The sequence below is a fragment of the Mobula hypostoma genome, chromosome 7 (genome assembly GCF_963921235.1).
Source record: "Mobula hypostoma chromosome 7, sMobHyp1.1, whole genome shotgun sequence".
NCBI classification, from domain to species: Eukaryota; Metazoa; Chordata; class Chondrichthyes; order Myliobatiformes; family Myliobatidae; genus Mobula; species Mobula hypostoma.
The window spans coordinates 39326392-39339479 of NC_086103.1; the positions used below are offsets into that span (position 1 = coordinate 39326392).

A 13088-nucleotide genomic window follows, 5' to 3' on the forward strand; every position below is an offset into this window, starting at 1 on the left:
CTAATTCTCTGCAGAGCTCCAGGAGTGTCCTCCCATTGTCATTGCAGTTTCCAACACCATGATGACCCAAGTCTCCCAGCCATACCTTGACTTCTCTACCTACCCTGGCACTGAAGTCACCTAGGACGATGATCTTGTCTGTCTTATATGTTTTCAGTAGGAGGAATTTCAGCTCCCCTAGAATGCCTCATTGATAGCAGTGTCAGCTTGCAGTGTGGGGGCATAGTCGCTTACAAGGGTGACGAATTGGTTGTCTTGCAGCAGGGTTGCAGGGGCATACGTCTATCTGAGTGTGCGACCAGTAGGCATTGAAGTTTACTGACAATGGTGTTTTTGATCGTGAAGCCCACCTCTGACAGTCTGTTCTCGTCGCTACTTCTGCCTGACCAGAAGAGAGTGTAGTCTGCACCGTGCTCTATCAAAGATCCTTGATCTGCAAAACATACTTCGCTTCTAGCAGTGATATCAATGTCCAGCCAAGCTAGTTCTCGTGCTGAGCGTCTTTGGGGTCGGTCATCTTCTGCAGTCTTGCATTCTGCGGACATCCCAGCACACAAAATCATGTAGTATATGTAATTTTGTCAAAAACTGTACAGAGAAACATTGCCATAGAAAACTGATCTTAATTGACAGACATAAGTAGGACTTTCACAAGTTGGCCTTCATAAATCAGTATGTTGAATACAGGAGATGGGATGTTATGTTGAAGTTGTAGAAGACATTGATAAGGCCTAATTTGGAGTATTTTGTGCAGTTTTGGTCACCTATCTACAGGAAAGATGTAAACAATTTTGAAAGAGTCCAGAAAAAACTTACAAGGATGTTGCTGGGTCTGGAGGACTTGAGTTATAAGGAAAGATTGAATAGGTTTGGACTTTATACGTTGGAACGTAGAAAATTGAGGGGAGATTTGATAGAGGTATACAAAATTGTGAGGGATATAGAGAGGGCAAAGGTAAGCAGGCTTTTTCCACTGAGGTTGGGTGGGACAACAACCAGAGGCGATGGCTTAAGGGTGAAAGTTGAGAAGTTTAAGGGGAACATGAGGGGAAACTTCTTCACTCAGAGAGAGTGAATGAGAGTGTGGAATGAGCTGCCAGCATAAGTGAGTTTGCTTTCAATGTTTAAAAGAAGTTTAGATAGGTACATAGATAGAGGGGGTATGGAGGGTTATGGTCCCAGTGCAGGGCGATGAGAGAAGGCAGTTTAAATAGTTTTGGTATAGATTAGATGGGCCAAAGGGCCTTTTCTGTGCTGTACTTCTCCATGACTCTAGGAATGGCATGGTTTATAAAGAATACATATTAGGACAGTGCCCCATATGAATTCATCTCTCAGACAGTCCATGCATGACCAGTTTCCAAGACAGCTGCAATGGGGTATTCAAGAATGTGGAAAAAATTAGCTATAGTGATCTAATCGCAAAGTCTGAATAAGTGTCAGATCTTCAACTGTGCCTAGCGCAGCTTTCGGTTAACTTCACTCTACGGGTCTTCCTTGTCTAGGGATGCTGAACCTGGTTTGTTAGCCTGGTTAACTCAAGAGTCAAAACTAGGACAATTCCAGTCACTCAGTGCCATGTTGCCTGAAGTATTTTCCCACTGCATTTCTCATTTCCTGAATCCTCTGCACCTTTCTCTGTTTGAACAGCTGGAGCAGATAATAATATCACTTGCTCTATAATATGTTCCCCAGCTTGACTGTTTTGTTTTGTCACTTAACTGGTTCATTTGAAAGATATATAGTCGAAGCAAAATATCTTATGCAAATTTTTTACACTTGTAAACAAATTACATGCTAATGAGTCTAACATCTGTGGTAGGGAAATTATTGGAAAAATATCTTGGCGAGCAGATTCATCTACACTTGGAGAGGCAAGGATTCACTAAGGGTAGTAAAAGGAAAGATTATGACTGAATAATTTGATTGTGACTACCTCCTCACCTCTCACTGTTGTGTAAGGGATTGGTTGATGTAGTCTACATAACCTTGCTTTTGACAGTTTCCTGCTGACTGGTCTGAGAGGTAAACACCCATGGGATCCGGGACAATTTGATAGATTAGCCTGGCGATAGGAAGCAGGAAGTGATGCACCACAGGAATTGATGTTGAAGCTCCAGCTGTTTAGATTTAGATTAAATTTAGATTTTGATTGGATTTGGTTATTACACGCGCATCGGACCATGCGTCATTTGTATTGACAATTAACACAACCTGAGGATGTGCTGGGGCAGCCCTCAACTGTCAGCACACATCCCAGCACCAACGTAGACGACCACAATGGTCAGCAGAACCACACGCAACAATCAACAACAGCAACAAAACAAGCCCCTTTCCCACCCTCACTCAGAGGCTGCCACTGGGCCTCTGACCTCCAGTTCCTGACTCACAGACACTGGACTTCCAGCCTTTGGATTCGCTGACCTAGAGGTTTCTCCGGACCCGGTCACCTCTAGGTGTTGTCCTCAGGACTCACCAAACTTTGGGCTTCTACATTTAGGTTATTTAACTGTTCAGGTACACAAACACAACGCTGGAGGAACTCAGCAGGGCAGGCAGTATCTATGGAGAAGAGTTAACAGTCGACGTTTCGGGCCAAGAACCTTCAGCAGGACTGGAGAAAAAAGATGCGAAGTTAGAGAAAGAAAGTGGAGGGAGGGAGGAAGAGGTACAAGGTGGTAGGTGATAGCTGAAACCAGGAGAGGGGTGGGGTGAAGTAGAGAGCTGGGAAGCTGATTGGTGAAAGAGATAAAGGGCTGGAGAAGGGGGAATCGGATAGGAGAGGATAAAAGGCAATGGAAGAAAAGGAGAGGGAGGAGCACCAGAGGGAGGTTATGAGCAGGTAAGGAGATGAGGTGAAAGAGAGAAATGGGAATGGTGAAGAGAGGGGGGAGTGGTGTTCCCAGAAGTTCGAGAAATCGATGTTCCTGCCATCAGGTTGGAGGCTACCCAGACAGAATATAAGGTGTTGCTCCTCCAACCTGAGTGTGGCCTCATTTTGGCATTAGAGGAGGCCGTGGACAGACATGTTGGAATGGGAACAGGAAGTAGAATTGAAAAGGGTGGCCACTGGGAGATCCCACTTTTTCTGGTGGATGGGGCATAGCTACTTGGTGAAACGGTCTCCCAATCTAAGTCGGGTCTCACCGATATACAGGAGCCCATACCTGGAGCACCGGACACAATATCTACTGATGGCTCCCTACTTCAATTCTAATTCCCCTTCCCATTCCAACATGTCCATGGCCTCCTCTATTGCCACAATGAGGCCACACTCAGGTTGGAGGAGCAACATCATATGTTCCATCTGGGCAGCCTCCAACCTGATGGCATGTACATGGATTTCTCAAACACCCTGTGATTCCCCCCCCCCCACACCTTCACCATTCCCCTTTCCCTTTCCCCTCTCTCACCTCATTTACTTACCTGTCCATTACCCCCTCTGATGCCCCTCCCCTTCCCCTTCTTCCATGGCCTTCTGTCCTCTCCTATCCGATACCCCCTTCTCCTGCCCTTTATCTCTTCCATCAATCAGCTTCCCAGCTCTTTAATTTACCCCTCCCCCTTCCTGGTCTCACCTATCACCTGCCACCTTGTACTTCATCCACCTCCTTGCTCTAACTTCTCATCTTTTTAACCAGCCCTGGTGAAGGGTCTAAGTCTGAAATGTCAATGTGTACTCTTTTCCACAGATACTGCCTGACCTGCTGAGTTCCTCCAGCATTCTGTGTGTGTTGCTTTGGATTTCCAGCATCTGCAGATCTTCTTGTATATATGTTAAGGATCTGGATGTGAAAGTAGAAAGTGTAATTGGAAGGTTCACAGATGATGCAGAAATTGAAGTGTTGTTAGTAATATGGAGTGTAGTCTTTGGGTAAAGACCAATATTGATGTATCATTAACATGGAAAGAGAAATGAAAGATGGAATTCAATCCTGTAAAATGACTTTGGAAAGAATTGTAAGGCTGTGATACACACAATGAATGGAAGGGCTCCATAAAATACTGAGGAACAGAGGGACTTTAGAGTTCAAAGTTCAAAGTGCATTTATTATCAAGGTATGTATACTATATACAACCTTGAGATTTGTCCCCTTACAGGCAGCCACAAAGCAAAGAAACACATTAGAAACCATTTAAACAAGACCATCAAACACCCAATGTGCTGGGGAAAAAAATCATGCAAACAATAAAAGCAAACAAATCACTTTCAGAACTGAAATTCATGGAAGTATGTCCGCAGTGAGTCAAAGTGAGTACATATTGAAGGATCTCTTAAGACAGCAGCACAGATTGATACGCTGGTTAAGAAGGCATACACAATTCTTAGCATCATGGTGCTAGGGTATAACCTTATGAGAGCAAGGGAATTACGGGTAACTAATGGAACACGGTGTACAATTCTGGTCACCACACCAGAAGGAAGAATGTGATTGCACTGGTGAGGAATTGCCTTTCAAAGGCAAACCTGTCAACTCAGTCTAATTCAAATGGAACTATTCATCAGCACAAACAACTAACAACACACTTTGAACCAGTCTGATGCAGATAAAAGAGCTCAGGTGAGATAGCACCTTATTTCTTTTGCCTAGATGTGTGGCTCTGGTCATATCCAGCTTTTGCAACCATCATCTTGTTGCACTTGTCTTTCTTGATCTTTGCTGGAAGAAATCTTCTGTCTTTCAATCACAAACCGGTGGACGGCAAGGAGCAGTGGGATTTCCATCTGGGCGTTTTAGGAACCTGCAATACTGTGGGTTGAGAAAGGCTCCAGTCAGTGTAAGGATAGATGAAGAACTGCTGGAAGAAAATTAAAAACAGAAACTACACGTGCTGAAAATCTGAAATTAAAAGAGAAAATGCTGGAAACATCCAGCGGGTCACGTGGCACCTGTGGAAAGTGAAACATTTCAGGTCAAAGATTCTTCAGAAAAAATATGAAAGACCTGTGACCTGAAGCAATAACTTGGTTTCTCTTCCCAAGGATGCCACCTGACCTGCTGATTTTTTCCAGTATTTTCTGAGGAAGAGAATCATTTGGGCCAATAAGTGATGAAGAAGCATCTTTGGAGAACACCTCAGGGGAAGTGTGAATCAAAACAGAAAATGCCGGAAGTGTCAAACAGGCACTGTCAGCAGAGAGAGTAGAGATAACATTGTAGATCAATAACCACTCATGGTTTCTGTTTTTGAGATAAGTGAGAAGTAATTCTTTCTTATCATAATTCCACTTTCAGATTTGCCCTCTTTCCCATCAACTTTTCTTTTCCTTAGCCTGAGTATATACAATTAACTTCAAATTCCTCAAACTTCAACTCTATCTGTGCTGTACGTTTTTGCTGGGACTTTCTCTTTAAAACAATCTTGTTCCTTTACTGCCTCGGCTGCTCAAACCGAGTGATTGCACTTCCTGCTAAAGCCACAGCCGTTCTCAACTTGGTTTCAGTAGATGAATCACCAGTTTATTACAGCCAATCCAAATTGCCTTAAACCTGTTACCAGGACATCTTATCAACTGATCTTTGGTCCAAGACCATTTGCACCTTGTTAGCTGCACACTGAGCAAAGCAATCTTGACTTTTTAAATCAATTTTAATGATTCAGGTCAGCAGTGCCATGGAAATGTGTTGAAAATGCTGGGCGGTTTTGCTAATGTGGTGTTTCTTTGCACATGATTATTGGAAAATCACTGGTACAAAGGAGGGAGTAATGTGATACTGTCATTTGAGTCTCAATTATCTGAGTCCGATCGACCAACACACCTAAATGAACTTTACTCTAATCAAATATCCAAGGTAATTTGACAAAGTATCTGGTGGTTAGCCCATTCATCTCGTCACCTGGAATGTGGTGAAGAAACTAGGATCAGAGCAAGAATCAGGTTTATTCTCACTGACGCATGGGGTAAAATTTGTTGTTTAGCAGCAGCAGTGCAGTGCAGGACGTAAGAATTACTATAAATTACAAAAATAAATAGTGTAAAAGGTGGATAATGAGATAGTGTCTGACAATCATGAGAAAATCTGCAGGCACTGGAAGTCCAAAGCAACTCGCGGAAAATTCTGGATGAACGCTGCAGGTCAGACAGCACCCATGGAAAAGAGCAAAGAGTGAATGTTTCGGGCCAAGGCCCTTCTTCAGGAATGAGATAGTGTTTGTGGGTTTGAAGGTTCAGAGGTTTCACTTAATGTCAGAGAAATGTATACAATATACATCCTGAAATGCTTTTTCTCCGCAAACATCCACGAAAATAGAGAAGTGCCCCAAGAATGAATGACAGTTAAATGTGAGAACCCCAAAGTCCCCACTCTCGCGCATAGGCAGTGGCAAGCAACGATCCCTCCTCCCTCGCACCGGCAAAACAAAAAGCGCTCCCGCTACCGAGCACAAGCGTGACCTAAGCAATAGCAAAGACACAGACCTTGCAGTTACCCCAAAGACTATCGCAATTCATCCGGCATTCGGCAACCTACAGGTTTTCTCTCTGCCTGGCAAGGGAGAGGGAGGTGTCCCCCATTTTCACAGTGAGCGGGATACATAACAACAACCCGCTGGTTTATGATGTTAAAAAATCTGTTTCATCGCTTTTTACAAGCTCTGTGCCCAAAGATCGCAAAGATCTCGGGTCTTTGGGCCCTCAGTGAAAGATTTTCTGGCCTCCCTGATGACTCACGAGTCTCCTGCCGTGACTCCGACCCTCGATCCGCCCGTTTCCAGAGCCCCAAGGTCTTAGGCTTCCAAACACTAGGCCGCCTCTCAGGCCTACCCCTTGGCGTGCTGAACAACAGCCAGTCCAGAAACCCCGAGAACGGGTCCCAGTCCCGTAAAGAACTGAAGTCTGCGTGTAACTCCAGGTCAGGGTCTTCAAAAGAACCCTGAAAGGGAAAAATAAAGATATTAAAAGTGGAAATAGAGCTGTTTCCGAAATGCAAGCAAAGGAGTGTCCATTTAGCGCCATCTTAACTCTGCCTCCATCTCCGATCATGAACTATTCAGAAATTTCTGTACCTTCTCCCAGCTGGTAGCAATGCAAAGAGGGCATGTTCCAGGTGGGGAGGGTCTTTAACAATAGATGCCGCCTTCCTGAGGCAAACCACCTCTTGAAGATGCCCTTGATCGCAGGGCGGGTTGTCCCCTGATGGAACTGGCTCAGACTGCAACCCTCTGCAGCCTCCCTACCAGACGGTGATGCAACCAGTCAGAATGCTCTCCATGGTACATCTATAGAAATCTGTAGGAACCTCTGGTGATACACCAGATCTCCTCAAGCTCCTAATACATTAGAGCAGCTGGTGTGCCTCCTTCATGATTGCAATGTTCTGGGGCTAAGATAGACCCTCTGAGATGCTGAGGCTCAGGAACTTGAAGCTGCTACACTGACACCTCACTGGGGACTGGGGTGTGTTCTCCCAGCTTCCCCTTTCTGAAGACCACCATCAGCTGTAAAAGAGGGCCTAGGTCAACCTGAGGCCAGCAGGGAATTATTCATGATGAGCCATTGTTAATCTACCCAGGAGGATATGTTGCAGCTTGTACTCCGGAAAGGAGCCCTGAGGGAAAAAGCCTCTGCCCACCAAATCTTCCTTTGTTTAAGATGCTTAAGAGATCTTAGTCATATGGTAGATTTTTAATAAAGCTATGATAACTCAATGAATCATTTACTGAAAATGATGGCATTGATTGTACACATTTACCCACTTGCTCATGTTTGACAGTTTCGCAAGTGGACTTGGATTCATTTGGGTCATATGAGGCAGCTGAGTCCTTGGTGCAATAAGACAGTGCTTTACCTCTCCCAGAATGCACTGGAGTAATGGAAACTCGCAGAACATTGGACTACGTACATTCAAGGCAGCCTGGATGAAACCACTCTGGTGGAAGAGATTGGGCAGCTGTTGAAAAAAGGGGTGGCTTTGACAATGCTTTTGCTTCTTGTGGAGAGGCTAAGCAGCCTTAACCAGGCTCAGTTTGAGTTGGGTACCTCAACAGGGAATCACGTTGCCATGTAAAAGAGACTTAAGGACAATGAAGATCCCAGATGTACACCTACCTCAGGTTTAATGTCAGTCTTGTGCACTGTTGCCAAGGTGCATCAAGACTGGTTAAGAACCACAATGAAGGAGTTTTGCATTCTGGAAACCATCCAGAAAAGGGATATCAGAGGTGCTGTTGGAAAGGTTACTGGGGAGAAGCAGAGGCTCTGTGTCCAAGGACAGCCTCAGTGTGTGTTGTGAAATAAGAGCAACCGTGAAGTCAGGAAGGTGAGAAGTCAGATGATAAAACAATAAAACATAGGAGTAGAATTAGCTCATTCTGCCCCACCATTCCATCATAGCTGACTTATTATTTGCTCAACCCCATTCCCTTGTCTTCTCCCCATAACCCTTGACACCCTTACTAATCTAGAACCCATCAACCTCCACTTTAAATATACTCAATGACTTGGCCTCCACAGCTGTCCATAGCAATGAATTGCACAGAATCACCACCATCTGGCAGAAGAAAATTCCTCCTCATTCTCTGTTCTAAAGGGACGAAGTTATGTTTATCCTGTACAATACACCACAACTGGAGTATTTTCTCATTCCAAAGTAGGTCGGGTGTGAGAGGTTTGATTGAGGTGAAAAAGATTCATTTAGTTTGAGTAAGCAGAGATGTTCCCATTGACAAATGGTTCATAGACAGGAGGAAGCAGTTCTAACATTTTTGTGAAAAAGATACAAGGGTGTGAAGAGCTTTCTTTATTGAAGGAAGAGTTATGGTTTGGAATTTGCTGAAATATTATTACTTTGTGTCTTCAAAAGAGAATTGAGTAGGGACTTGAGGAAGAATAATTGCAGTTCTTCAGGAAAAGAAGAGGTGAATTGGACTGACAAGTTTGCTCTGTAAAAAGTCAGTATAGATTCAATGGACCTTTTGTGTAAAGATATTTTGACAATTCAGTTACATTCATCTCTGGCCTACAGTAGAAAGGAACTTGCAAGCAATGCTATTCAAAACCATCTGCTTATCTCCTTGTACTTCTTTGGTTGCAGGTTCAATACATGCTGTTGAAGCCTAGATGAAAATGGAAGTACATCTTTCATGATGATACACCCTGTAGCCATGGATTTCTGGCGGTGAAGGGAAGCAATGTTTGGGGTGGTGGATGAAGTGACAGTGACGTAAGCTGTAAGGTGAATTGGTAACTTGATTTATTGTTGTTCTGTCCTCAAGTACAGTGAAACACTTGTCTTCCATGCAGATCAATTCATCACGAGTGCATTAAGGTAGCATGAGGTAAAACAATAGCAGAATGAAGTGTTACAGTTACAATGGAAGTGTAGTGCAGGTATACAGTAAGGTGAAAGGTCAAAATGAAGTAGATAGTGAGGTCAAGAGTCCATCTTGTTGTACCAGGGAACCATTCAATAGTCTTGTAATGGTGCTCTTCAGTCTAACTGGGATGTGCTTGCAGTCTTTTGTATCCCCTACCCAATGTGAGATGGGAGAAGGCAGAGTATTCAATGTGAGTGGGATCTGCGATTATTCTGGCTGCTTTATTGAGGCCGTGAGAAGAGCAGAGAGACTGTATGGAATGGAGGCTGGTTCCATTGTGTCCACAATCCTCTGCAGTTCCTTGCAGTCGTCTTTTGCTTAGGATGAGTTTTGTGAGAGCAGACCAATTCCATTATATTCCTTGCTGTAAAGGTTGGGGAAATCAATAGGAAATCTTATCCTGACTCACTGCAGGATAAGAGAACAGCTCTAGCCTGCTCTTGTAGCAGGAGGTACCTGGTAAATGTTGATCACCGTGCTTATGGTGGGTTATAACACAACAGTAATACTACTCAGTGTCAATCTGAAGTGGTCAGATTGTCCTTGGGAGAAGAGAAACATATTAAAATGGAGTAGACCAGGTTATTTATCTTTTCTCACTTGCTCTACAATTGAAAGAGATCATCTGTTTCAATACAATATTTCTTCTCACTTCCCACAGTTGTAGATACCTTTTGATTCTAGACATTTAACTATCTCTTTCTAAAACATATTCAACAAGTAATCCCCCACATCCCCATGTGGTAGTGAATTCCACCAGGTTCTTCAATTGAGTGAAAAAAATTCTCCTCATCTCAGTTCTATATAAGCCCATAAGATATAGGAGCAGAATTAGGCCATTTGGCCCATCGAGTCTGTTCTGCCATTTCATCAAGGCTGATCCATTTCCCTCTCAGTCCCAATCTCCTGCATTCTCCCCATATCGCTTCATGCCCCTACTAATTAAGAATCTATCAACCTCTGCCTTAACAGCTGCACGTGGCAATGAATCCACAGATTCACCACTCACCGGCTAAAGAAATTACTTCTCACTTCCATTCCAAAAGGACGCCCCTCAATTCTGAGGCTGTGTCTACTGATCTGAGCCTCCCCACCATAGAAAACATCCTCTCCAAATCTACTCTTTTGAGGCCTTTTAACATTTGACAAGTTTCAATGAGATCCCTCCTCATTCCTCTGAATTCTAGTGAGCACAATCCTAGGGCCATCCAATGCTTCTCATATGATAAGCCTTTCAATCCTAGAATTATTTTCGTGAAACTCCTTTGCACTCTCTCCAATGTCAGTACATCCTTTCTTAGATAAGGGCCCAAAACTGCTCAGAATACTCTGTGAGGCCTCACCAGTGCTTCACAAAGCCTCAATATTACTTGCTTTTATATTCTAGTCCTCTTGAAATGAATGCTAACATCGCATTTGCCTTCCTCACCACCGACTCAACTTGCTAATTAACCTTTAGGGAATCCAGCACAAGGACTCCCAAGTCCCTTTGCACCACTGATTTTTGAATTTCCTCCCCATTTAGAAAATAGTCTACATTTTTATTTCTTCTACCAAAGTGCATGACCAGACCCTTCCCAACACTGTCTTCCATCGCCCACTTCTTTTGCTCATTCTTCTAATCTGTTTAAGTCCTTCTGTAGCCATACCCTGTATTTTAAGACTGTGCCCCCTCATTGTGGACCAACCGATGAACATCTCCAGTGACTTGGATGTACATCCAAGACAACCAATCTCCTTGCATCTTGTCTTCCAGCCTGTCTAAATGTTGGACAAGTAACATACACTCAGAGGCCACTTTATTTGGTACACCAGCACACCTGCTCATTAATACACTCCGTCCTGAAGAAGGGTCTTGGCCCAAAATGCCAGCTACTTGCTCTTTTCCATAGATGCTGCCTGACCTGCCGAGTTCCTCAAGCATTTTGTGTGTGTGTGTGTGTGTGTGTGTGTGTGTGTGTGTGTGAGCATTAATGCAAATATCTAATCAGCCAATCATGAGGCAGCAACTCAATACATAAAATCAGGCAAACATGGTTCAGTTGTTGTTCAGACCAAACATCAGGGTGAAGAAGAAATGTGATCTAAGTGACTTTGACAGTGGAATAATTTTTGGTGCCAGATGGAGTGGTTTGAGTATCTCAGAAACTGCTGATTTCCTGGGACTTTAACACACAAGCTCCTCTAGACTTTATGGAGAACAATGTGAAAAACAAAAGATAAAATCCAGTGAGCGGCAGCTCTGTGGGCAAAAACACCTTGCGAATGCAAGAGGTCAGAGGAGAATGGCCAGACTGGTTCAGGAAGGCGACAGTAATTCAGGTCCACATCTCTGAATGCACAACACATTGAACCTTGAGTAGATGGACTACAGCAGCAGAAGACCACAAACGTGCACTCAGTATCTACTCTACTAGGTACAAGAGGTACCTAATAAAGTGACCACTGAGCAGATCATCTTCCATGTTTCAAAACTCAGCAGTATTTCAGGTCTGTGTGAACTCTGGTCATACAACAAACCTACCATCCCAGAAATTATTCTGATGAACCTCTTCAGTACTTGCTGTACTAGAAGTCTAAACTTCCTCAGGCGTGGTGGTGAGATCCATACAAAATATTCTCAGTGCAGCCACACAATAAATCCATATGCTCAGAGCATGAGACTTCTACTGAAATAGTTCTACAATAAAACCAACATACTCTCTGTTTACTCGCTGATTAATACTTTTAGCACAGGGTGTACAAAGAAACTGAGTCCCTCAAAGCAAAAACAGTATTCAATCTCTCGTCATTATGTCTTATTATTTTTTTCTACCAAAATGGATGACCTTATATTTTTTTGACATTATATTCTAACTGGCCTGTGTCACTTATCCTGTTCAAACCGTTAAAGCTGCTTAGCATCCTCCTCACAGTCCACACTGCCACCTAGCTTCGTATCATCAGCACACGTGGACATGTAACATCCAAATCATTGATACATTTGTGAACATCTGGGGATCTCACTGATCCTGGCCACATTCCACTAATCACAGCCATCCAATCCAAAAATGACCCATTTTTCCCAACTGTTTTCTGTCAATTAACCAGTCCTCAATCTATGCCAGTAAATAAGCCCAATAATTTGCATGCTAATTTTATTGTATAATTTCTTGTGTGGTACCTTATCAAAACTTCCTCTTATATTTTCTGGTAGTTACAACCTCAAAAGGTTCCAGCAAGAAGACATGATCGTCCTTTCATAACTTCATGTTCAGTAATGGCCAATCAAATTACTATTTTCCAACTATCTTGTTACCAGTACTTAAAAAATGGATTCCACTATTACTGATACTAGTCTATCTATCTGATCTATAGTTCTCTGTTAACTCTGTGCTGCTACATTTGCTAGCATCTAACCTTTGGGCACCTCTCTGGATTTGGCGGAATTTTGGAAGATAACAACCAATGCAGCCACTATGGAAGTGTACAAAAGTCTTAGGCACCCGAGATTTTTTATAAAAAGTTTGTTTTTGATGTTTATTTTTTGTCTTCTGCATTAATGTGTCAGTAGAAAAAAAGCATTCATTTTCCAAAAAGTTAAATGTTACAGAGAAATGTCTGTATTTCATTAAAGGAAGTAACACATTAAGTCGTAGACCATGTTTCAAATAAAAAATTTGATTACTTTGTAGGTACCATTAAATGCATTATTAAACAACGATAACCAACAGGTGCTAATGATCAGTAACAACTTGAGTTGAATGAACTAAACTGATTAACTGAAACAG

The 13088-nt window shown here is 43.0% G+C and overlaps 1 long non-coding RNA gene across 2 annotated transcripts in view; it reads right to left on the reverse strand.

Annotated features, from left to right (window-relative positions):
* Positions 1-4037: 4037 nt before the first annotated feature.
* Positions 4038-13088, reverse strand: part of LOC134349248 (uncharacterized) — a 51909-nt gene continuing 42858 nt past the window's right edge. For both annotated transcript variants that reach the window (XR_010018617.1, XR_010018618.1), the window contains one exon: positions 4038-4751. This is a non-coding gene — a long non-coding RNA (uncharacterized LOC134349248). The remainder of the gene's footprint in view (positions 4752-13088) is intronic.